The following is a 23651-nucleotide window of genomic DNA, read 5'->3' on the forward strand; positions in this document are numbered from 1 at the left end:
GGGGTACCATGACAATGAGGGAAAAGTTTTGGAAGATGGTAATGGAGTACCTAGCCAACTGTGCCAGTGTCCTCCATGATTCCTTTGTACATATAACTTTTGTGTATCCAAACAGGATGCCAAGCATGAACTGTCCCTCCATGCATCTTTCCAATTTTATTTGAGCTCTGTTTCCATATATTTTAACAACTTTTCTGCCACCCCCCTCCTGTTAAGGTCTGTTGGAAAAATGCTGGCGTTTCCCATTGACTTCAATTATACTCATTATTCAAATTGAACCTGTCTGAGTGTCCGACCTGTCGATTCTAGCATCGAGCACTGCAACCTGCCCCCACAGCCCTCTTTCACTCTCTGCCTCCTCTCCTTGCTACCATGCTCATTGCAACCTGATACCTCGCTGCCACTCTCTGGCTCTTAGGGGTATGTTACTCCAAGGTGTATTGCAGCCTGTTTTGTAGAGTATGGACCCTTCAAATATTGTTTGTGCTTTGCACATGTTCAGGTCTTATTAACTTGTCTATAAGAGCCCATCATGACTCATCACTCTTTAAACCTTTTTGTTTGCTTTGGGGACACACAGGATCTACACTTCTATATTTAACACTGTTTGATCACATGAGAGCCTTCTAAATCTGGCTCTACCAGATGTTATTTTATTGTGTTTGTTGGGTTTAGCCATACTTCATTATATCTAGTTGTAATGGGTGTTCATTAGTGTTGAGCCACCTCCCTAGTGTTCAGGTTCGGTTCGTCGAACAGGGACGTGTTCGATGAAATGTTCGTCGAACGTTCGACGAACACCCTCGAACCCCATTGAAACTAATGGCAGGCAAACACAAACCCATACAAACACATGGAAAACACATAGAAAACACCTTAAAAGGTGTCCAAAAGCTGACAAACTGCTCAGAAGGCACAACAAACACATGGAAAAGTCACAACTACATATAGTCATGCAAAAAGAAAAAGAGGTGGAGGAGTAAAAGGAGGAGGAGACACAGATATAGGCATGTCATGCCCTTCTAAAATCAAGAAAGGCTATAGTAAAAATCTAAAATCACTCTACCAATGTCACGGGGAGCCTAGGTAGGCTAAAGCTAATAAACCAGGCCCCTGCGATATCCCTCAGACTAGGGAAAGCCTGTCTGTCCATCTCCCAGAGATTACACTGATGGTGTGCTTGTCTGGGCCGCCAGGCCTGCCCCTGACTCCTGTTTCAGTTCTAATCTGAAACCTCCACCCTCCATCCAGTGATAATTCCTCACACCAACCCCTACAGAAAGCACAGACAGGGAAAACCAAAAATACACCACGTCGCAAACACACTCAGGAAAAAACACTATAATGTGCACAGGGCAAAACAAAACACAAATAGGAAGGAGAAATATGACAAATGAAAATACACCATCAGATATGATATTTCCACTCCAAGACCACCACTCCGAACCGAGATCACCAGGTACAAGACACAAGCTATAATCGGCGACGCCCAAAGTTCAGAAGAACTATTTAAAGGCCGTGGGCATGACCTAGTCTCCAATCCGAGTACCAGCTAGATTAACCCCGGAACAACCTAGATAAAATCTAGCCTGCGCCACTGGGCGCATAGTGGACGAATGCAGAATTACCGCTGTCTGTCGGACGCCCTAGTGTGAATAGCGTCCGACATGACAACCAACACCCAGATGTCTTGACAAAAAAATAAAAAAATTAAAATCTTTAAGTAGAATGGCGGTGGGTCCATTCAGAACACTTTCATTAGAAGACATAGGGGTACCCCTGTTGGGAGTTGTGCCAAAAAATTAACCCAATACATTCAGACTAATCCACCATTTATCATATCCAAGGGGCAGGTCAGTAAATGAGAACATCAACGTGGAACCAAGTACAGTAGTATGTACTGTACCTCCTTTGAATAGGCAATCAGGCGGGTCAAGAAGTTGGTAAGGGGCACCCTAATGGCCAAAACAGACATTGAGGGGGAGTTCCGGTTACTACCTGTGCCTCCGAATAGTGTCCTCCCATTGGGCTGCTTCTGTGAAGGAGCATACTACACAGATCGCTGTTTGCCCATGGGTGCTCCATATCCTGCTCACTATTTGAGGCGTTTAGTTGCTTCCTCGAATGTGTCGTCATGGACATTTGTATGGCAGCACATATTATCCATTACCTCGACAACTTCTTATGCCTGGGCCCAAAAGATTCGTCTCAGTGTGAAAACACGCGGTAGTACACCTGTGAGAAGGAAAGAGCTGGAGGGAGAGTGGACACCCCAGAGCCGAGAGGTTAGATTGAGAAAGAAAGAAGGCGGTGTAGCTTGCTTCATGGGTGGGGTACTCTGCTGAGTTGAACCAAATTCTACTAGCCCCAAAATGATTTCCTGGGCTAGATGCCGATAAAAAAATAGTACTTAGGTGAACAGGCGGTGTAGTTGCTTCATGGGTGGGGTACGCTGCTGAGTTGCACCAAATTCTACTAGGCCCAAAAGGATTTCCTGGGCTAGATGCCGTTACAAAATAGTAGTTAGGTAAACAGGCGGAGTAGCTTGCTTCATGGGTGAAGAACGCTGCTAAGTAGCACCATATTCTACTAGGCCCAAAAGGATTTCCTGGGCTAGATGCCATTAAAAATAGTAGTTAGGTAAACAGGCGGAGTAGCTTGCTTCATGGGTGAAGTACGCTGCTGAGTAGCACCAAATTCTACTAGGCCCAAAAGGATTTCCTGGGCTAGATGCCATTACAAAATAGTAGTTAGGTAAACAGGCAGTGTAGCTTGCTTCATGGGTGGGGTACTGTGCTGAGTAGCACAAAATGCTATTAGGTACAAAACGATTTCCTGGGCTAGATGCAGTTAAAAATGAGCAATTAGATCAACAGGCGGTGTAGCTTGCTTCATGGGTGAATTACGCTGCTGAGTAGCACCAAATTCTACTAGGCCCAAAACAAATTTCCTTGGTTAGATGCCGTTACAAAATAGTAGTTAGGTAAACAGGCGGTATTGCTTGCTTCATGGGTGGGGTACGCTGCTGAGTTGCACCAAATTCTACTAGGCCCAAAAGGATTTCCTGGGCTAGATGCCATTAAAAAATAGTAGTTAGGTAAACAGGCAGTGTAGCTTGCTTCATGAGTGAAGTATGCTGCTGAGTAGCACCAAATTCTACTAGGCCCAAAAGGATTTCCTGGGCCAGATGCCATTAAAAATAGTACTTAGGTAAACAGGCGGTTGGTGGCTGGGCTACTCTGCTGATTAGCAGACACTGAAGCTTTGGAGCAGACCTCTGAATCCCAGGCCATAGTATGAGGAAACAACTCTGCAGACGACCCCACCCACCTGGAATTGACAATGGCAACATCATGTAAAACTCAGCAAGGGGACTAAATAAAAGAGTCTCCTTTTTTTCCAAAAATTCGGCCACAGACACCACTTAAGTGGCATCAATTTCGCCAGAGTTTTTTGTGGTACTGTGTTAGCCAGAAAAATCGATGTGAATACTTTTCTGCCCAATGATGACAGAAGTACTGTTACTGTTACTTCTGTCATCATTGACCAGAGTTTTTTAAAATGGTTGGTGAGGTGATTTTCAAAAATCATCAAGCTTTTAGTCTCCCCAAGATGACACAGGGGTAGAAAAGTCCTTGCGGATACAGGATTTGTTCATCTTGATGAACGTTAGTCTGTCTACATTGTCACTGGACAGCCGTGTGCGCTTATCTGTCAGCACACCACCAGCAGCGCTGAACACACGTTCAGAGAGAGCGCTGGCTGCGGGGCACGACAAGATCTCCAAGGCGTGAGTGGCGAGCTCAGGCCATTTTTCAAGATTGGAAGCCCAAAATGAGCAAGGGTCCAGTTCCACAGTCATGGCATCGATGTTAACTTGGAGATACTCTTGTACCATCCTCTCTAGGCGTTGGCTGTGCGTCAGACTTCTTGTCTCCTGTGGCCTTGCAAAGGATGGTTTAAAAAATCTTGAAACGATTGGAAAAAATTGCTGTTACCACCAGATACGATGTTACTGTTACGGTTTGAGTGATGACTCGATAGTCCCACGGTTGGCAAGTTAGAACTCAGAGATTCACTATGTGCACCACTGGTATTTTGTGGAAAAGCAGAGGTTAGATTCTGTAACAGTCTCTGCTGATACTCCTGCATGCGTGAATCCCTTTCTATGGCTGGAATTATTTCGCCAAATTTGCTTTTGTACCGGGGATCTAAGAGTGTGGCAACCCAGTAGTTGGCATTACTTCAGATTCTGACAATCCGAGGGTCATGTTGCAGGTAGTGCAGAAAGAAGGCACTCATGTGTCTTGCACATCCAGGAGGACCAAGTCCTTGTTGTCTTGGTGGTGGCGAGGTGAGAATCATGATTCCTTCGTCAGCCCTCTCCCCCCAACCTCGCACAACAGAAATTTTATCAAGGTTTCCCTCATCTGATGAGTCTTCCATGCCCAGCGCCAGTTCATCCTCCACTTCTTCCTCGCCTCCTGCACCTTCCTCAACAGTTTGGCTGCTACCATGCGCCCTCTGTAATCCCTCTCCCCCAGCCTCCAATGCCAGCCGCCTTGGTGCTGCCAACCTTCTTGACCTTGGAGATATGATTCTTTCCGTATACGACTCCTCCTGTTCCTCCTCCTCCTCCTCTTGTTCCACCACCTGACTCCGAACACTGTGTAAGGTGTGCTCCAGCATGTAAATCACCGGAATGGTCATGCTGATAATGGCATCGTCAGTAGTGTTGAGCATTCCGATACCGCAAGTATCGGGTATCGGCCGATATTTGCGGTATCGGAATTCCGATACCGAATTCCGATACTTCCCGCGTATCGGATACCGGAATCGGAAGTTCCCAGAATTCAAATTGAACGCAGCAGCCAATGAGGAATGAATGAAAGTGTGGGCACATCCTGTTTAGCATGGTGGGCATGTAAGTACTGGCAAGGCTTGGATTGGCTGCTGAAATGATGTCACTCTGCACTATAAAAAAGCGCTGCCGCCATTTTGCGCTCACTCTGCTGTGATTTCAGTTAGGGACAGGACGCTGTGTTCTAACTGAGGGCCAGTTGAGCTAGCTAATTGCTTTATTTTCCTTTCCAAAGGCTAATTTAGCAAAACGCTGTGTGTTCTTCACTGTTCACCTTGCTCTTGCCTTGCAGCGCTGTTTTAACAGCGTTCTGCAAGGTCTCTGTGTGTGTGTGTGTGTGCAGCTCACTCTGTAGTCTGTGTGCAGCCATATACCCGGTTGTATTCAGCTCAGGGGGGGTTCACACTGCCTCACACAGTTGTTCTTTTTTGCTCTTAGTGCAGCCTGCTGCACATTTTTTCTCAAATTTCCTATTAGTGTTTTTCCACCAGTCTCCAGCTCTATTGTGGAAAAACACTACATAGGATAACCTAGAGGGGGGTTTTTGGGCCTTGCAGCGCCGTTTACGGCTGTCTGCACGGTCTCCGTGTGAGCCCAGCTCGCCCTGTAGTCTGTGTGCAGCCATAGCCGGTTGGATTCAGCTCAGGGTTCGTTACTGGCTCATACCTTGAGAAAAATTTTCCTTTTTTTCAAATAGTGCAGCCTGTTTAAAATTTGAAAAAAAAAATTCCTATTAGTGTCTTTCCACTCGTATCCAGCTAAATAGTGGAAAAACACTATATAGGATAACCTAGAGGAGGGTTTTTTGGCCTTGCAGCGCCGTTTACGGCTGTCTGCACGGTCTCCGTGTGAGCCCAGCTCGCCCTGTAGTCTGTGTGCAGCCATAGCCGGTTGGATTCAGCTCAGGGTTCGTTACTGGCTCATACCTTGAGAAAAATTTTCCTTTTTTTCAAATAGTGCAGCCTGTTTAAAATTTGAAAAAAAAAATTCCTATTAGTGTCTTTCCACTCGTATCCAGCTAAATAGTGGAAAAACACTATATAGGATAACCTAGAGGAGGGTTTTTTGGCCTTGCAGCGCCGTTTACGGCTGTCTGCACGGTCTCCGTGTGAGCCCAGCTCGCCCTGTAGTCTGTGTGCAGCCATAGCCGGTTGGATTCAGCTCAGGGTTCGTTACTGGCTCATACCTTGAGAAAAATTTTCCTTTTTTTCAAATAGTGCAGCCTGTTTAAAATTTGAAAAAAAAAATTCCTATTAGTGTCTTTCCACTCGTATCCAGCTAAATAGTGGAAAAACACTATATAGGATAACCTAGAGGAGGGTTTTTTGGCCTTGCAGCGCCGTTTACGGCTGTCTGCACGGTCTCCGTGTGAGCCCAGCTCGCCCTGTAGTCTGTGTGCAGCCATAGCCGGTTGGATTCAGCTCAGGGTGCGTTACTGCCTCATACCTTGAAAAACAATTTCCTTTTTTTCAAATAGTGCAGCCAGTTTAAAATTTGAAAAAAAAAATTCCTATTAGTGTCTTTCCACTTGTATCCAGCTAAATAGTGGAAAAACACTATATAGGATAACCTAGAGGAGGGTTTCTTGGCCTTGCAGCGCCGTTTACGGCTGTCTGCACGGTCTCCGTGTGATTTAAACTAGCTCTGTAGCCCGATCTGCACCAAAAAAAAGGTTAAGTTCACCAAACACAACTTACACTTGTGTAGGCCACATTTGAAAAATAATAAAGTTTAGTCCACAATTTACAACATTAGTGTTTCTTACACCTGTTAGGAGGAGCATTTCAGGAATAAGCACACTAAGGCCTTAGTACTTTTCTGCTTATCTTTATCTGTCAACCAAGATGAAGAGGGCAGGGAGTAAGGCACGTGGGCGTGGGCGCGGAGCAGGGAGAGGAGCAGGGAGAGGACGTGGTGATTCTGTGCCTGCTGCGGGCGCCGGTGACTCGTCGTCACTCAGTTTCAGCAGGGAACAGTCCTTCATGCGCAGCTTTGTCGGAGAGCGCCGTGCACCGCTGCTGCGTGAAGACCAAATTGAAGCCGTTGTCGGGTGGATGGCAGCTAACGCCTCGGCATCGACTTCAGTTAGTGCCACATCCTCTCAGGCACAGAGCACTGGAGAGCAGCCATCTGTCTCTTCACCACCTGCCAAATTGGCCAGGCAGTCAGAGAGCCCAGGACAGGAGCCGTCTCTACTTCTGTTCTCTGAATCTCTTGGCTTGGAAACAGGGGGCCAGCCAAGCAGCATTGGAGAAATGGAAGAAGAGGCAGTGTGCAGTGATGCCCAAAAGCTTTATCTCTCTGACTCTGAAGAGGCAGGTGGGCCAGTGCCTCCGGTGACCACAGCGCAGTACGCATCTGATGATGAAACTCAGGTGCCGCTTTCTCGTGCGTACTGTGCTGCTGAGACTACCCAGGAGGAGCAGTTGGTGGCAGAGGGTAGTGGAGATGATGAGGTCCTTGACCCATCGTGGCGTGAGGAACAGGAAGGTGGTGGGAGCAGCTCAGAGGAAGAGCTTCCTCTTACGGGCCAAAGAGGGAGAGGGAGGGGGAAGACTGCGGAGCCTGTAGCCTCCACTTTGGCACCCGTTAGGAGCCTGTCTCTTTCCAAAGCCAAAAAGGGCGCTCCCAAGACTTGCAGTGCCTGGTCCTTTTTTGACACAGTTGCAGATGACATTTGTTTTGTCAAATGCAAGCTGTGTCATCATAAAGTAAAAAGAGGGAAAAATGTCAGCAACCTCAATACCACAAATATGTGGAAACATGTGCGGACCAGGCACGCGGTGGAGTTACAGAAACACACTGAAGATGTAGGCCAACCAACAGCGGCAGCTACCACCTCTTCAGCTCGTGTTGCCTCTTCCTCCAGCTCACGCACAGCTGGTTTGGCTTCCTCCCAGAGACCTTGTGTAATTCCACCCACAGCACCACCTTCCCAGTCATCCTCACACTCCCAGTCTACTCTACAGCCATCGGTAGTACAGGCATGGGAGAAAAGGCGGGCATTCTCGGCCAACCACCCCCGAGCACAGGCTCTGAATGCAGGCATTGCCAAACTGTTGTCCCTGGAAATGCTCTCGTTCAGGCTGGTGGAGACTGACAGCTTCCGTGACTTGATGGCATTGGCAGTCCCACAGTACAAGGTGCCCAGCCGCTTTTACTTCAGCAGGCAGGCTGTCCCTGCCCTGCACAGGCATGTTGAGGCAAACATAAAACATGCGCTACTGAACGCCGTCAGTAGCAAGGTCCACCTCACCACCGATGCGTGGACCAGTCAGCATGGACAGGGGCGATATGTTTCCCTCACTGCCCATTGGGTTAATGTTGTTGAGCCAGGTACAGATCGTGCGAGTGGCGCAGGACGTGTCCTGCCCACTCCAAGGATTGCAGGAATCCAGTCTGTACGCATCGACTCCTCCTCTTACACCAGTTCCTCTGATTCCTCTCTGCAGGATCCGTCACAGTCCACCCCCACATGGACCCGTGAACGTTTACCTATGACCGACATGAGCACAGCCGTGGCCAAACGTCAGCAGGCCGTCTTGAAACTAGTTTCATTGGGGCATCGAAGCCACACAGCGCAGGAGCTCTGGAATGCCATAAAGCAGGAGAGCGATGTGTGGTTACTGCCAGCGAATCTCCAGCCAGGCATGGTAGTGTGTGACAATGGCCGAAATCTGGTGGCAGCTTTGGCCCTTGGCAACCTCACTCACATCCCATGTCTGGCACATGTGCTCAATTTGGTTGTGCAGAGTTTTCTGAGGGACTATCCGGATCTTGATGCCCTGCTGCACAAGGTCCGCCTAGAGTGTGCTCACTTGCGGCGTTCCAGCTTGGCCAGATCCCGCATTGCTGCTCTGCAGCGCCGATTCCGCCTTCCGGAACACCGCATCATATGTGACCTACCTACCCGGTGGAATTCCACGTTACATATGTTGGAGCGGTTGTGTGAGCAGCAGCAAGCAGTTATGGAGTACCAGCTGCATCAGGCGCAAAGAAGTCGCAGTCAGCGCCGATCAGACTTCACAACCACAGAGTGGGCCACTATGAAGGACGTCTGCCAGGTTTTGCGTCCTTTTGATTATTCCACGCGGATGGCAAGTGCAGATGATGCACTAGTCAGCATGACTGTCCCCCTTATCTGCCTGCTTCAGCAAACTTTGCAAGGGTTAAGGGATGATGTGGTGGAAGAGGTGGAGGATGAGGAGTCACCTTTTCCATCAGCTTCTGGAGAGTCAGCGCCACGTGGTTCCTCACAAAGGGGTACGCAGGGGCCAATTTGTGAGGAGGATGAGGAGGAGTCAATGGAGGAGGAAGAGCTCCGTCCAGAGGAGGGAGCGACACAATTGTCCAGTGGTCAGTGTGTACAGCAAGGGTGGGGTGATGACGAGCGGGCAGAGATCATGTCTCAAGCAGGGGACAGCGTTTCTGGGCCGGTTGGCACTCTGCAGCACATGGTGGATTTCATGCTGCAGTGCCTGAGAAACGACCGCCGCATCGACCACATTCTCAACATGCCTGATTATTGGGTGTTCACCCTCCTCGATCCTCGCTACCGGGACAACGTCCAAAACCTCATCCCTGCGTTGACCCGGGAGCGTAAATTGCGGGAGTACCACGACACACTGGTGAATTCCATCATCTTCTCCTGTCCAACTGAGAGGAGTGCTGCTAGTGCTTTACAAAGCAGCTCAGTGCGTCGAGGCAGTGGGGGAGGCTCTGCCCAAAGAGGGAGCAGAAGCAGTGCCTCTGCCCAAGGCAAGCCCAGTATGGCACAACTCTGGCACACTTTTGTGTGCCCGCCCCAAATGTCTACACCATCACCGGCGGCTCCAGTCAGCAGGAGGCAACGGTTCCGTCAGATGGTGACAGACTACATGGCTTGCCCTCTTACTGTACTCCCAGACGGCTCTTCCCCGTTCAAGTTTTGGGTCTCTAAGCTGGATACATGGCCAGAGCTAAGCCAGTATGCATTGGAGGTGCTGGCTTGCCCTGCGGCTAGTGTCTTATCGGAACGTGTCTTTAGTGCCGCAGGTGGTGTACTAACAGACCGTCGCATGCGACTATCCTCCGATAACGTTGACCGGCTTACTTTCCTGAAAATGAACCAGGCCTGGATCTCGCAGGAATTTGCCACTCCTCTGCCTGATTAAGTAATTGGGTGTCATCCAGGTCTCCTGCTGTGTTCATCTTTCTACCACCTGAACTGCTATTCCTGGGCTCCAACACCGCCAGTTGCGGCTCAGAAGTGCAGGCTGCACAGTAAAAACATACGACCCAGTGTTATTGGGTTTCAGTAACGTCAGCTGATCCCCAGCTGTGTAGCCGGCAATGTGTCCTGCGACCGCCACGCTGGCACAACAACCTAAATGTAAGGGAACCTGTCCCCCCCCCCCCCCGTCGTTTGTTACTGAAAGAGCCATCTTGTGCAGCAGTAATGCTGCACAAGGAAAAGGTAGCTCTTTTTTTTTAGCTCTTTGCACACGCAGAACTTAACACTTATAAAATGTGTTCACTGATACCGTTATACCGTCCCGGAGCTGGGACTTTCCTTCGTAATGTGACGCAGCACAGCCGTCATTCCTACCCCCTTGGTGCCATGCGCTGCCTCCTCAGCGTTGTTTTAAGCTGTCACGGAGCCTGCGCTGTTCTGTTATCCCTTGGGCATGCCCTATTTGCGCTGCCTGTCTTCTGACATAATTTGGTGTCAGGCTGGCTGCGCCTGTGCGGCCGCGCTGCCCGAGATCCCGCCTCGCAGTGTCTTCTGATTGAGTCACACTGCGGGCCTGGGATCCATGGGCATGCGCAGTGCATATCTTCCCCTCGGGCTCTCGCTCATTTCCCTCCGCCTTCTTTAGACTGTGCGCCGTCAGCTGATCCCTAATAGCATGCCACGGCCGTGACACCGCACAGTCTGAAGAAGAGGGAAGGAGGGGAGTGAGAGTCGAGGATATGCACTGTGCATGCCCATGGTTCCAAGGCCCGCAGTGGGATTACGTTAGATGAGACTGCGAGGTGGGATCTGGAGCAGCGTGGACGCACAGGCACTGACAGCCTGACACCAAATTATGTCAGAAGACAGGCAGCGCTAATTGGGCATGGCCAAGGGCTAACAGAACAGCGCAGGCTCCGTGGCAGCTTAAAACAACGCTGAGGAGGCAGCGCACGGCATCAAGGGGATAGGAATGACAGCTGTGCTGTGTCCCATTACGAAGGAAATTCGCACCTCCGGAACGGTTTAACGGTATAAAGGGACACATTTTTAGTGTTTACTTCGGTGTTTGCAAGGAGCATAATTAAAAGAGCAACCTTTTCCTTTTGCATCCTTAGTGCTGCACAACATGGCTCTTTCAGCTACAAACGTCTTGGGGGGGGGGGTTAAAGGTTTCCTTTCAACTTGCTCCAATCAGGCTTCGGCCTACACTCTGTTCCTCTGCTCCTCCTGCTGTCCCTGGGCTCTAACACCGCCAGTTGGTGCCTGGAAGTGCTGTGTGCACAGTCAACAGTCGCTCCTCTGTTATTGGGGTTCAGTAACGTCAGCTGATCCCCAGCTGTGTGTGCGGCAATACCTCCAATCTGCTCCTCCTGCTGTCCCTGGGCTCTAACACCGCCAGTTGGTGCCTGGAAGTGCTGTGTGCACAGTCAACAGTCGCTCCTCTGTTATTGGGGTTCAGTAACGTCAGCTGATCCCCAGCTGTGTATCCGGCAACGTGTCATGCGACCGCCACGCTGGCACAACTAAAATGTAAGGGGACCTGTCCCCCCCCCCCCTAGGCGTTTGTTACTGAAAGAGCCACCATGTGCAGCACTAATACTGCACAAGGGAAAGGTCGCTCTTGAAATTATGCTCCTTGCAAACGCTGAACTACACACTCATGTAATGTGTCCCCTCACACCGTCCAACCGTCCCGGAGGTGGGACTTTCCTTTGTAATGTGACACAGCACAGCCGTCATTGCTACCCCCTTGGCACCGTGCGCTGCCTCCTTAGCGTTGTTTGATTCCGTCATGGACCCTGCGCTGTTATGTTATCCCTTGGCCATGCACAGTTTGCGCTGCCCGTCCTCTGACATCATTTGTTGTCGTCCTGGCTGCGCCTGTGCGTCCACGCTGCCCGAAATCACACCTCGCAGTGTCGTCTAATGTGATCCCACAGTGGGCCTGGTATCCATGGCCATGCGCAGTGCATATACTAGCCTCTCACTCCCCTTCTTCACGCTTCTTCAGACTAGGCGGCGTCAGCTGATCCCTAATAGCATGCCACGGCCGTGACGCCGCACAGTCTGAAGAAGCAGGAAGGAGGTGAGTGAGAGGCGATGATATGCACTGCGCATGCCCATGGATCCCTGGCCCGCAGTGGGACTACATTAGATGACACTGCAAGGTTGGATCTCGGGCAGCTTGGACGCACAGGCACTGCCAGCCTGACACCTACATGATGTCAGAAGACGGGCACCGCTAACTGTGCATGGCCAAGGGATAACATTACAGTGCGGGCTCCGTGACAGAACCAAACAACGTTGAGGAGGTGGTGCCCGGCACCAAGGGGGTTGGAATGACGGCTGTGCTGTGTCACATTACAAAGGAAAGTCCCACTTCCGGGATGGTTTGACGGTGTGAGGGGACACATTATATGAGTGTGTACTTCAGCGTTTGCAAGGAGCATAATTTTCGGAGCCACCATTTTCCATGTGCAGTATTACTGCTGTACAAGATGGCTCTTTCAGCAACAAATGCCTGGGGGGGGGGGTTAAAGGTTCCCTTTCAACTTGCTCCACTGCAGGCTTCGGCCTACACTCTGCTCCTCTTTGATTCCCTGGGTTTCAACACTGTCAGTTGCCACCTGGAAGTGTTGTCTACACAGAAAAAAACACTAGGTGATGTGTCAGTGGGGTTCAGCACCGCCAGCTGTTCCCCTGCTGTGTAGTCGGCAACGTGTCCAGCACAAGCCACGCTGGCACAACAGAACAAAAGCTGCCACCAGTGCAGGCTTCGGCCTACACTCTGCTCCTCTCCTCCTCCTGCTGACCCTGGGCTCAAACACCGCTAGTTTTTGCCCGGAAGTGCTAGCTGCACAGAGAAAAACACCAGCCAATGTGTTAGTGGGGTTCAGCAACGCCAGCTGTTCCCCTGCTGTGTAGCCGGCAACGTGACCTGCAAACGCCATGCAGGCACAGGAACTGAAATTAAAAGGGAACCTGGCCCCACCCCCCCAGGTGTTTCTATGTATAACAGCCACCTAGTACAGCAGTACTGCTGCATTTGTACAAGGTGGCTGACTTTTTCTCCTTGCCCACGTGGAACTCAACACGTACAAAATGTGTCTCATTGAGACCATTCCACTGTCCCTGAGGTGTGACTTTCCTTTGTAATGATACGCAGCACCCCCCTTGGTAGCGTTTCCCGTCTTTTGTCATCATGGTTAGCTGGCTGCGCCTGTGCATCCGCCCTGCTAGAAACAACGCCCCTCGTTGTCATATTTATTTTGTCAGCGAGGGTGTGGTTTATGGGCACGAGCAGTGCATATGTTCGCCTGTCTTAACTCATCTCCTTCCGCCTTCTTCAGACTGTGCGGCCTCCTGGCCGTGGTAGGCGATAAGGGATCAGCTGAGGCCGCCCAGTCTGGAGCAGGTGTAAGGACATGTGTAAGCGGCCAACCTATTTACTGCACAAGGCCACGAATCCCAGCCACGCAGTGTGATTTTTTGAAAACACACTGTGGGTCTGGGATTCATGTCCATCGCTAACCGCAACGGCCGACATGAAATGAGGTCAGAAGACAGGAAGCGCTCACAGCGCATGGCCAAGGGATCACAATAGCGCAGACTCCTGTACAGCAAATAACAACGCTCAGGAATCTGCGCCCAGTACCTAGGTGCAAATTTTTACACCTGTGCTGCGTCTCGTTAAAAAGACAAGTCACGCCTCCACAACTGTTTGACAGTATAATGGGCTAAATAGTGTACGTGTTTTAGTCAGCGTGTGCAAGGAGCAAAACAAATAGAGCAACCTTTTACTTGTGCAGCATTAATGCTGCACAAGGTGTGGCTCTTGTACCTTGCAACACCTGAGGGGGGGGTTAAAGGTAACCTTTGAAATTGGTTCAACTAGGCTTCGGCCTACACTCTGCTTCTCTACTCCTCCTGCTGACCCTGGGCTCAAACACCGCTAGTTTTTGCCCGGAAATGCTAGCTGCACAGAGAAAAACACCAGCCAATGTGTTAGTGGGGTTCAGCACCGCCAGCTGTTCCCCTGCTGTGTAGTCGGCAACGTGTCCAGCACAAGCCACGCTGGCACAACCGACCAAAAGCTGCCACCAGTGCAGGCTTCGGCCTACACTTTGCTCCTCTCCTCCTCCTGCTGACCCTGGGCTCAAACAACGCCAGTTTCTGCCCGGACATGCTAGCTGCACAGAGAAAAACACCAGCCAATGTGTTAGTGGGGTTCAGCACCGCCTGCTGTTCCCCCGCTGTGTAGCCGGCATCGTGTCCAGCACAAGCCACGCTGGCACAACCGACCAAAAGCTGCCACCAGTGCAGGCTTCGGCCTACACTTTGCTCCTCTCCTCCTCCTCCTGCTGACCCTGGGCTCTAACACCGCTAGTTTTTGCCCGGACATGCAATCTGCACAGAGAAAAACACCAGTCAATGTGTCAGTGGGGTTCAGCAACGCCAGCTGTTCCCCTGCTGTGTAGCTTGCAACGTGACCTGCAAACGCCACGCAGGCACATGAACTGAAATTGAAGGGAGCCTGCCCCCCACCCACAGGTGTTTCTATGTATATCAGCCACCTTGTACAGCAGTACTGCTGCATTTGTACGAGGTGGCTGACTGTTTCTCCTTGCCCACGTGGAACTCAACACGTACAAAATGTGTCTCATTAGAGACCATTACAATGTCCCTGAGGTGTGACTTTCCTTTGTAATGACACGCAGCACCACCCTTGTTAGCGCTGCCCGTCTTTTGACATCATTGGTTAGCTGGCTGCGCCTGTGCATCTCCCCTGCTCGAAACAACGGCCCTCGGTGTCTTATTTTTTTGGACAGCGAGGGTGTGATTGATGGGCATGTGCAGTGCATATGTTTGCCTGTGTTCACTCATCTCCTTCCGCCTTCTTCAGACTGGGTGTCCTCATGGCCGCGGCAGGCGATAAGGGATCAGATGAGGCCGCCCAGTCTGAAGCAGGTGTAAGGACATGTGTGAGCGGCAAACATATTTAGTGCACCAGGGCACGAATCCCAGCACCGCAGTGTGATTTTTTAAAAACACACTGTGGGTCTGGGATTCATGTCCATCGCTAACCGCAACGGCCGACATGAAATGAGGTCAGAAGACAGGAAGCGCTCACAGCGCATGGCCAAGGGATCACAATAGCGCAGACTCCTGTACAGCAAATAAGAACGCTCAGGAATCTGCGCCCAGTACCTAGGTGCAAATTTTGACACCTGTGCTCCGTCTCGTTAAAAAGACAAGTCACGCCTCCACAACTGTTTGACAGTATAATGGGCAAAATAGTGTACGTGTTTTAGTCAGCGTGTGCAAGGAGCAAAACAAATAGAGCAACCTTTTACTTGTGCAGCATTAATGCTGCACAAGGTGTGGCTCTTGTACCTTGCAACACCTGAGGGGGGGGTTAAAGGTAACCTTTGAAATTGGTTCAACTAGGCTTCGGCCTACACTCTGCTCCTCTACTCCTCCTGCTGACCCTGGGCTCAAACACCGCTAGTTTTTGCCCGGAAATGCAATCTGCACAGAGAAAAACACCAGTCAATGTGTCAGTGGGGTTCAGCAACGCCAGCTGTTCCCCTGCTGTGTAGCTTGCAACGTGACCTGCAAACGCCACGCAGGCACATGAACTGAAATTGAAGGGAGCCTGCCCCCCACCCACAGGTGTTTCTATGTATAACAGCCACCTTGTACAGCAGTACTGCTGCATTTGTACAAGGTGGCTGACTTTTTCTCCTTGCACACGTGGAACTCAACAAGTACAAAATGTGTCTCATTACAGACCATTACAATGTCCCTGAGGTGTGACTTTCCTTTTTAATGACACGCAGCACCCCCATTGTTAGCGCTGCCCGTCTCCTGACATCATTGGTTGGCTGGCTGTGCCTGTGCGTCCCCCCTGTCCGACACAACGCCCCCCGTTGTCTCATATATTTTGACTGCGAGGGTGTGATTGATGGGCACGAGCAGTGCATATGTTCCCCTGTTTTCACTCCCCTCCTTCCGCCTTCTTCTGACTGTGCGGCCTCATGGCCGCGGCATGCGATAAGGGATCAGCTGAGGCCGCCCAGTCTGAAGCAGGTGTAAGGACATGTGTGAGCGGCGATCATATTTACTGCACAAGGCCACGAATCCCAGCACCGCAGTGTGACTTTAGGAAAAGCCACTGTGGGTCTGGGATTTATGGCCATCGTTAACCGCACCGGCCAACATGAAATGAGGTCATGAGACGGCCTGCACTAACAGGGTATTGCCAAGGGATAACACAAGAGCGCAGACTCCTGTACAGCAAATAACAACGCTCAGGAATCTGCGCCCAGTACCTAGGTGCAAATTTTGACACCTGTGCTGCGTCTCGTTAAAAAGACAAGTCACGCCTCCACAACTGTTTGACAGTATAATGGGCTAAATAGTGTACGTGTTTAATTCAGCGTGTGCAAGGAGCAAAATTAAATAGAGCAACCTTTGACTTGTGCATCATTAATGCTGTTCAAGGTGTGGCTCTTGTACCTTGCAACACCTGAGGGGGGGGTTAAAGGTAACCTTTGAAATTGGTTCAACTAGGCTTCGGCCTACACTCTGCTCCTCTACTCCTCCTGCTGACCCTGGGCTCAAACAACGCCAGTTTCTGCCCGGAAATGCTAGCTGCACAGAGAAAAACACCAGCCAATGTGTTAGTGGGGTTCAGCACCGCCAGCTGTTCCCCTGCTGTGTAGTCGGCAACGTGTCCAGCACAAGCCACGCTGGCACAACAGAACAAAAGCTGCCACCAGTGCAGGCTGCGGCCTACACTTTGCTCCTCTCCTCCTCCTCCTGCTGACCCTGGGCTCTAACACCGCTAGTTTTTGCCCGGACATGCAATGTGCACAGAGAAAAACACCAGTCAATGTGTCAGTGGGGTTCAGCAACGCCAGCTGTTCCCCTGCTGTGTAGCTTGCAACGTGACCTGCAAACGCCACGCAGGCACATGAACTGAAATTGAAGGGAGCCTGCCCCCCACCCACAGGTGTTTCTATGTATAACAGCCACCTTGTACAGCAGTACTGCTGCATTTGTACAAGGTGGCTGACTTTTTCTCCTTGCACACGTGGAACTCAACAAGTACAAAATGTGTCTCATTACAGACCATTACAATGTCCCTGAGGTGTGACTTTCCTTTTTAATGACACGCAGCACCCCCATTGTTAGCGCTGCCCGTCTCCTGACATCATTGGTTGGCTGGCTGTGCCTGTGCGTCCCCCCTGTCCGACACAACGCCCCCCGTTGTCTCATATATTTTGACTGCGAGGGTGTGATTGATGGGCACGAGCAGTGCATATGTTCCCCTGTTTTCACTCCCCTCCTTCCGCCTTCTTCTGACTGTGCGGCCTCATGGCCGCGGCATGCGATAAGGGATCAGCTGAGGCCGCCCAGTCTGAAGCAGGTGTAAGGACATGTGTGAGCGGCGAACATATTTACTGCACAAGGCCACGAATCCCAGCACCGCAGTGTGACTTTAGGAAAAGCCACTATGGGTCTGGGATTTATGGCCATCGTTAACCGCACCGGCCAACATGAAATGAGGTCATGAGACGGCCTGCACTAACAGGGTATTGCCAAGGGATAACACAATAGCGCAGACTCCTGTACAGCAAATAACAACGCTCAGGAATCTGCGCCCAGTACCTAGGTGCAAATTTTGACACCTGTGCTGCGTCTCGTTAAAAAGACAAGTCACGCCTCCACAACTGTTTGACAGTATAATGGGCTAAATAGTGTACGTGTTTAATTCAGCGTGTGCAAGGAGCAAAATTAAATAGAGCAACCTTTGACTTGTGCATCATTAATGCTGTTCAAGGTGTGGCTCTTGTACCTTGCAACACCTGAGGGGGGGGGTTAAAGGTAACCTTTGAAATTGGTTCAACTAGGCTTCGGCCTACACTCTGCTCCTCTACTCCTCCTGCTGACCCTGGGCTCAAACAACGCTAGTTTTTGCCCGGAAATGCTAGCTGCACAGAGAAAAACACCAGCCAATGTGTTAGTGGGGTTCAGCACCGCCAGCTGTTCCCCCGCTGTGTAGCCGGCATCGTGTCCAGCACAAGCCACGCTGGCACAACCGACCAAAAGCTGCCACCAGTGCAGGCTTCGGCCTACACTTTGCTCCTCTCCTCCTCCTCCTGCTGACCCTGGGCTCTAACACCGCTAGTTTTTGCCCGGACATGCAATCTGCACAGAGAAAAACACCAGTCAATGTGTCAGTGGGGTTCAGCAACGCCAGCTGTTCCCCTGCTGTGTAGCTTGCAACGTGACCTGCAAACGCCACGCAGGCACATGAACTGAAATTGAAGGGAGCCTGCCCCCCACCCACAGGTGTTTCTATGTATAACAGCCACCTTGTACAGCAGTACTGCTGCATTTGTACGAGGTGGCTGACTTTTTCTCCTTGCCCACGTGGAACTCAACACGTACAAAATGTGTCTCATTAGAGACCATTACAATGTCCCTGAGGTGTGACTTTCCTTTGTAATGACACGCAGCACCACCCTTGTTAGCGCTGCCCGTCTTTTGACATCATTGGTTAGCTGGCTGCGCCTGTGCATCTCCCCTGCTCGAAACAACGGCCCTCGGTGTCTTATTTTTTTGGACAGCGAGGGTGTGATTGATGGGCATGTGCAGTGCATATGTTTGCCTGTGTTCACTCATCTCCTTCCGCCTTCTTCAGACTGGGTGTCCTCATGGCCTCGGCAGGCGATAAGGGATCAGATGAGGCCGTCCAGTCTGAAGCAGGTGTAAGGACATGTGTGAGCGGCAAACATATTTACTGCACCAGGGCACGAATCCCAGCACCGCAGTGTGATTTTTTAAAAACACACTGTGGGTCTGGGATTCATGTCCATCGCTAACCGCAACGGCCAACATGAAATGAGGTCATAAGACAGGAAGCGCTCACAGCGCATGGCCAAAGGATCACAAGAGCGCAGACTCCTGTACAGCAACTAACAACGCTCAGGAAGCTGCGCCCATGCAAAAAGGTGTTGTTTTCGACACCTGTGCTGCTTTTCTTTAAAAAGACAAGTCACGCCTCCACTACTGTTAAACAGTATAATGGGCTAAATAGTCTACGTGTTGCATTCAGCTTGTGCAAGTAGACAAATTAATAGAGCAACCTTTTACTTGTGCAGCATTAATGCTGCAGAAGGAGTGGCTCTTGTTCTTTGTAACACCTGAGGGGGGGTTAAAGGTAACCTTTGAAATTGGTTCAACTAGGCTTCGGCCTACACTCTGCTCCTCTCCTCCTCCTGCTGACCCTGGGCTCTAACAACGCTAGTTTTTGCCCGGAAATGCTAGCTGCACAGAGAAAAACACCAGCCAATGTGTTAGTGGGGTTCAGCAACGCCAGCTGTTCCCCCGCTGTGTAGCCGGCATCGTGTCCAGCACAAGCCACGCTGGCACAACCGACCAAAAGCTGCCACCAGTGCAGGCTTCGGCCTACACTTTGCTCCTCTCCTCCTCCTCCTGCTGACCCTGGGCTCAAACACCGCTAGTTTTTGCCCGGAAATGCTAGCTGCACAGAGAAAAACACCAGCCAATGTGTTAGTGGGGTTCAGCACCGCCAGCTGTTCCCCTGCTGTGCAGCTTGCAACGTGACCTGCAAACGCCACGCAGGCACATGAACTGAAATTGAAGGGAGCCTGGCCCCCACCCCCAGGTGTTTCTATGTATAACAGCCACCTTGTACAGCAGTACTGCTGCATTTGTACAAGGTGGCTGATGTTTTCTCCTTGCCCACGTGGAACTCAACACGTACAAAATGTGTCTCTTTGAGACCATTCCACTGTCCCTGAGGTGTGACTTTCCTTTCTAATGATACGCAGCACCCCCCTTGGTAGCGCTTCCCGTCTTCTGACATCATTGGTTGGCTACTTGCGCCTGTTCGTCCGCCCTGCCTGAATAAAATGCTCCTCGTTGTCTTAATTATTTTGACTGCGAGGGTGTGATTGATGGGCACGAGCAGTGCATATCTTCGCCTGTCTTAACTCATCTCCTTCAGCCTTCTTCAGACTGTGCAGCCTCATGGCCGCGGCATGCGAGAAGGGATCAGCAGAGGCCGCCCAGTCTGAAGCAGGTGTAAGGACGTGTGTGAGCGGCCAAAATATTTACTGCTCAAGGCCACGAATCCCAGCACCGCAGTGTGGCTTTATGAAAAGACACTGTGGGTCTGGGATTTATGGCCATCGTTAACCGCACCGGCCAACATGAAATGATGTCATAAGATGGGCAGCGCTAACAGGGCATTGCCAAGGGATAACACAAGAGCGCAGACTCCTGTACAGCAAATAACAACGCTCAGGAAGCTGCTCCAAGCACCAAGGCGTTATTTTGGACACCTGTGCTGCGTCTCATCAAAAAACCAAGTCACGCATCCACTACAGTTTGACTGTAGAATGGGGTAAATTGTGTATGTCTTTCATTCAGCGTGTGCAAGTAGACAAATTAATAGAGCAACCTTTCACTTGTGCAGCATTAATACTGCACAAGGTGTGTCTCTTGTACTTTGTAACACCTGAGGGGGGGGTTAAAGGTTTCCTTTGAAATTGGTTCAACTAAGCTTCGGCCTACACTCTGCTCCTCTCCTCCTCCTCCTGCTTCAACACGGGCTCTAACATCGCTAGTTTTTGCCCGCAAGTGCTAGCTGCACAGAGAAAAACACACGCCATTGTGTTAGTGGGGTTCAGCAACGCCAGCTGTTCCCCCAGTGTGTAGCCGGCAAAGTGTCCTGCAAACGCAACGCAGACACAAAGCTGCCTCCAGTGCAGGCTTCGGCCTACACTCATCTCCCCCTGCTTACCCTTTGCTCCAACACCGCTAGTTGGGGCTCTAGGAAGACAATCTTTAATAGGCAAGGCAACGCATCCGGGTTCCAGCACCGCCAGCTGGTTCTCGGCAGTGTTCTTGTCACAGGTACTCCCTCGTGCCAAGCCTGGTTTCAGCACCGTCAGCTGTTTCCGGGTTGTGTCAACTTCACTGAGACGCCTATGCTTGCCCCGTCGTGGTGCGGTCGAGTTAGCCAACTCCAGGGTGCCTCCAGTTTAGGAGCTTCCTATGTGGGCTGCGTGAACTGGTAGTCAAGGCTGGTTCTGTAGTGCCAGTAGGCCCAGCTCCCCCTGTAGGACTGTTGGGGTTCGGTAACTGCGGCTGCCTCGCGGCCTAGCTGTTCTCTCCTCTCCTGTGGGCCTTGGGGTCCACCACCTGGTTCCAGCACCGTCAGCTGGTTCCGGGCCGAGCCTTTGGCTTAGGTGCCTCCTCCTGGGTATCCGAGTTCCGCCAACGCCAGGCGGTCCTTGGTAGTGCTTTTAAGCGCGGGCACCTACAGCTTAGTAACCGGGTTCCAGCACCGTCAGCTGGTCCTCGGTCGTGCCATTGGCTCTTGCACACTGGGGCAACGCATCCGGGTTCCAGCACCGCCAGCTGGTTCTCGGCAGTGTTTTTGTCACAGGTACTCCCTCGTGCCAAGCCTGGTTTCAGCACCGTCAGCTGTTTCCGGGTTGTGTCAAGCTCACTGAGACACCTATGCTTGCCTCGTCGTGGTGCGGTCGGGTTAGCCAACTCCAGGGTGCCTCCAGTTTAGGAGCTTCCTATGTGGGCTGCGTGAACTGGTAGTCAAGGCTGGTTCTGTAGTGCCAGTAGGCCCAGCTCCCCCTGTAGGACTGTTGGGGTTCGGTAACTGCGGCTGCCTCGCGGCCTAGCTGTTCTCTCCTCTCCTGTGGACCTTGGGGTCCACCACCTGGTTCCAGCACCGTCAGCTGGTTCCGGGCCGAGCCTTTGGCTTAGGTGCCTCCTCCTGGGTATCCGAGTTCCGCCAACGCCAGGCGGTCCTTGGTAGTGCTTTTAAGCGCGGGCACCTACAGCTTAGTAACCGGGTTCCAGCACCGTCAGCTGGTCCTCGGTCGTGCCATTGGCTCTTGCACACTGGGGCAACGCATCCGGGTTCCAGCACCGCCAGCTGGTTCTCGGCAGTGTTTTTGTCACAGGTACTCCCTCGTGCCAAGCCTGGTTTCAGCACCGTCAGCTGTTTCCGGGTTGTGTCAAGCTCACTGAGACACCTATGCTTGCCTCGTCGTGGTGCGGTCGGGTTAGCCAACTCCAGGGTGCCTCCAGTTTAGGAGCTTCCTATGTGGGCTGCGTGAACTGGTAGTCAAGGCTGGTTCTGTAGTGCCAGTAGGCCCAGCTCCCCCTGTAGGACTGTTGGGGTTCGGTAACTGCGGCTGCCTCGCGGCCTAGCTGTTCTCTCCTCTCCTGTGGACCTTCGGGTCCACCACCTGGTTCCAGCACCGTCAGCTGGTTCCGGGCCGAGCCTTTGGCTTAGGTGCCTCCTCCTGGGTATCCGAGTTCCGCCAACGCCAGGCGGTCCTTGGTAGTGCTTTTAAGCGCGGGCACCTACAGCTTAGTAACCGGGTTCCAGCACCGTCAGCTGGTCCTCGGTCGTGCCATTGGCTCTTGCACACTGGGGCAACGCATCCGGGTTCCAGCACCGCCAGCTGGTTCTCGGCAGTGTTTTTGTCACAGGTACTCCCTCGTGCCAAGCCTGGTTTCAGCACCGTCAGCTGTTTCCGGGTTGTGTCAAGCTCACTGAGACACCTATGCTTGCCTCGTCGTGGTGCGGTCGGGTTAGCCAACTCCAGGGTGCCTCCAGTTTAGGAGCTTCCTATGTGGGCTGCGTGAACTGGTAGTCAAGGCTGGTTCTGTAGTGCCAGTAGGCCCAGCTCCCCCTGTAGGACTGTTGGGGTTCGGTAACTGCGGCTGCCTCGCGGCCTAGCTGTTCTCTCCTCTCCTGTGGACCTTGGGGTCCACCACCTGGTTCCAGCACCGTCAGCTGGTTCCGGGCCGAGCCTTTGGCTTAGGTGCCTCCTCCTGGGTATCCGAGTTCCGCCAACGCCAGGCGGTCCTTGGTAGTGCTTTTAAGCGCGGGCACCTACAGCTTAGTAACCGGGTTCCAGCACCGTCAGCTGGTCCTCGGTCGTGCCATTGGCTCTTGCACACTGGGGCAACGCATCCGGGTTCCAGCACCGCCAGCTGGTTCTCGGCAGTGTTTTTGTCACAGGTACTCCCTCGTGCCAAGCCTGGTTTCAGCACCGTCAGCTGTTTCCGGGTTGTGTCAAGCTCACTGAGACACCTATGCTTGCCTCGTCGTGGTGCGGTCGGGTTAGCCAACTCCAGGGTGCCTCCAGTTTAGGAGCTTCCTATGTGGGCTGCGTGAACTGGTAGTCAAGGCTGGTTCTGTAGTGCCAGTAGGCCCAGCTCCCCCTGTAGGACTGTTGGGGTTCGGTAACTGCGGCTGCCTCGCGGCCTAGCTGTTCTCTCCTCTCCTGTGGACCTTCGGGTCCACCACCTGGTTCCAGCACCGTCAGCTGGTTCCGGGCCGAGCCTTTGGCTTAGGTGCCTCCTCCTGGGTATCCGAGTTCCGCCAACGCCAGGCGGTCCTTGGTAGTGCTTTTAAGCGCGGGCACCTACAGCTTAGTAACCGGGTTCCAGCACCGTCAGCTGGTCCTCGGTCGTGCCATTGGCTCTTGCACACTGGGGCAACGC

The sequence above is a fragment of the Ranitomeya imitator genome, chromosome 6 (assembly GCF_032444005.1).
Source record: "Ranitomeya imitator isolate aRanImi1 chromosome 6, aRanImi1.pri, whole genome shotgun sequence".
Taxonomy (NCBI): Eukaryota; Metazoa; Chordata; class Amphibia; order Anura; family Dendrobatidae; genus Ranitomeya; species Ranitomeya imitator.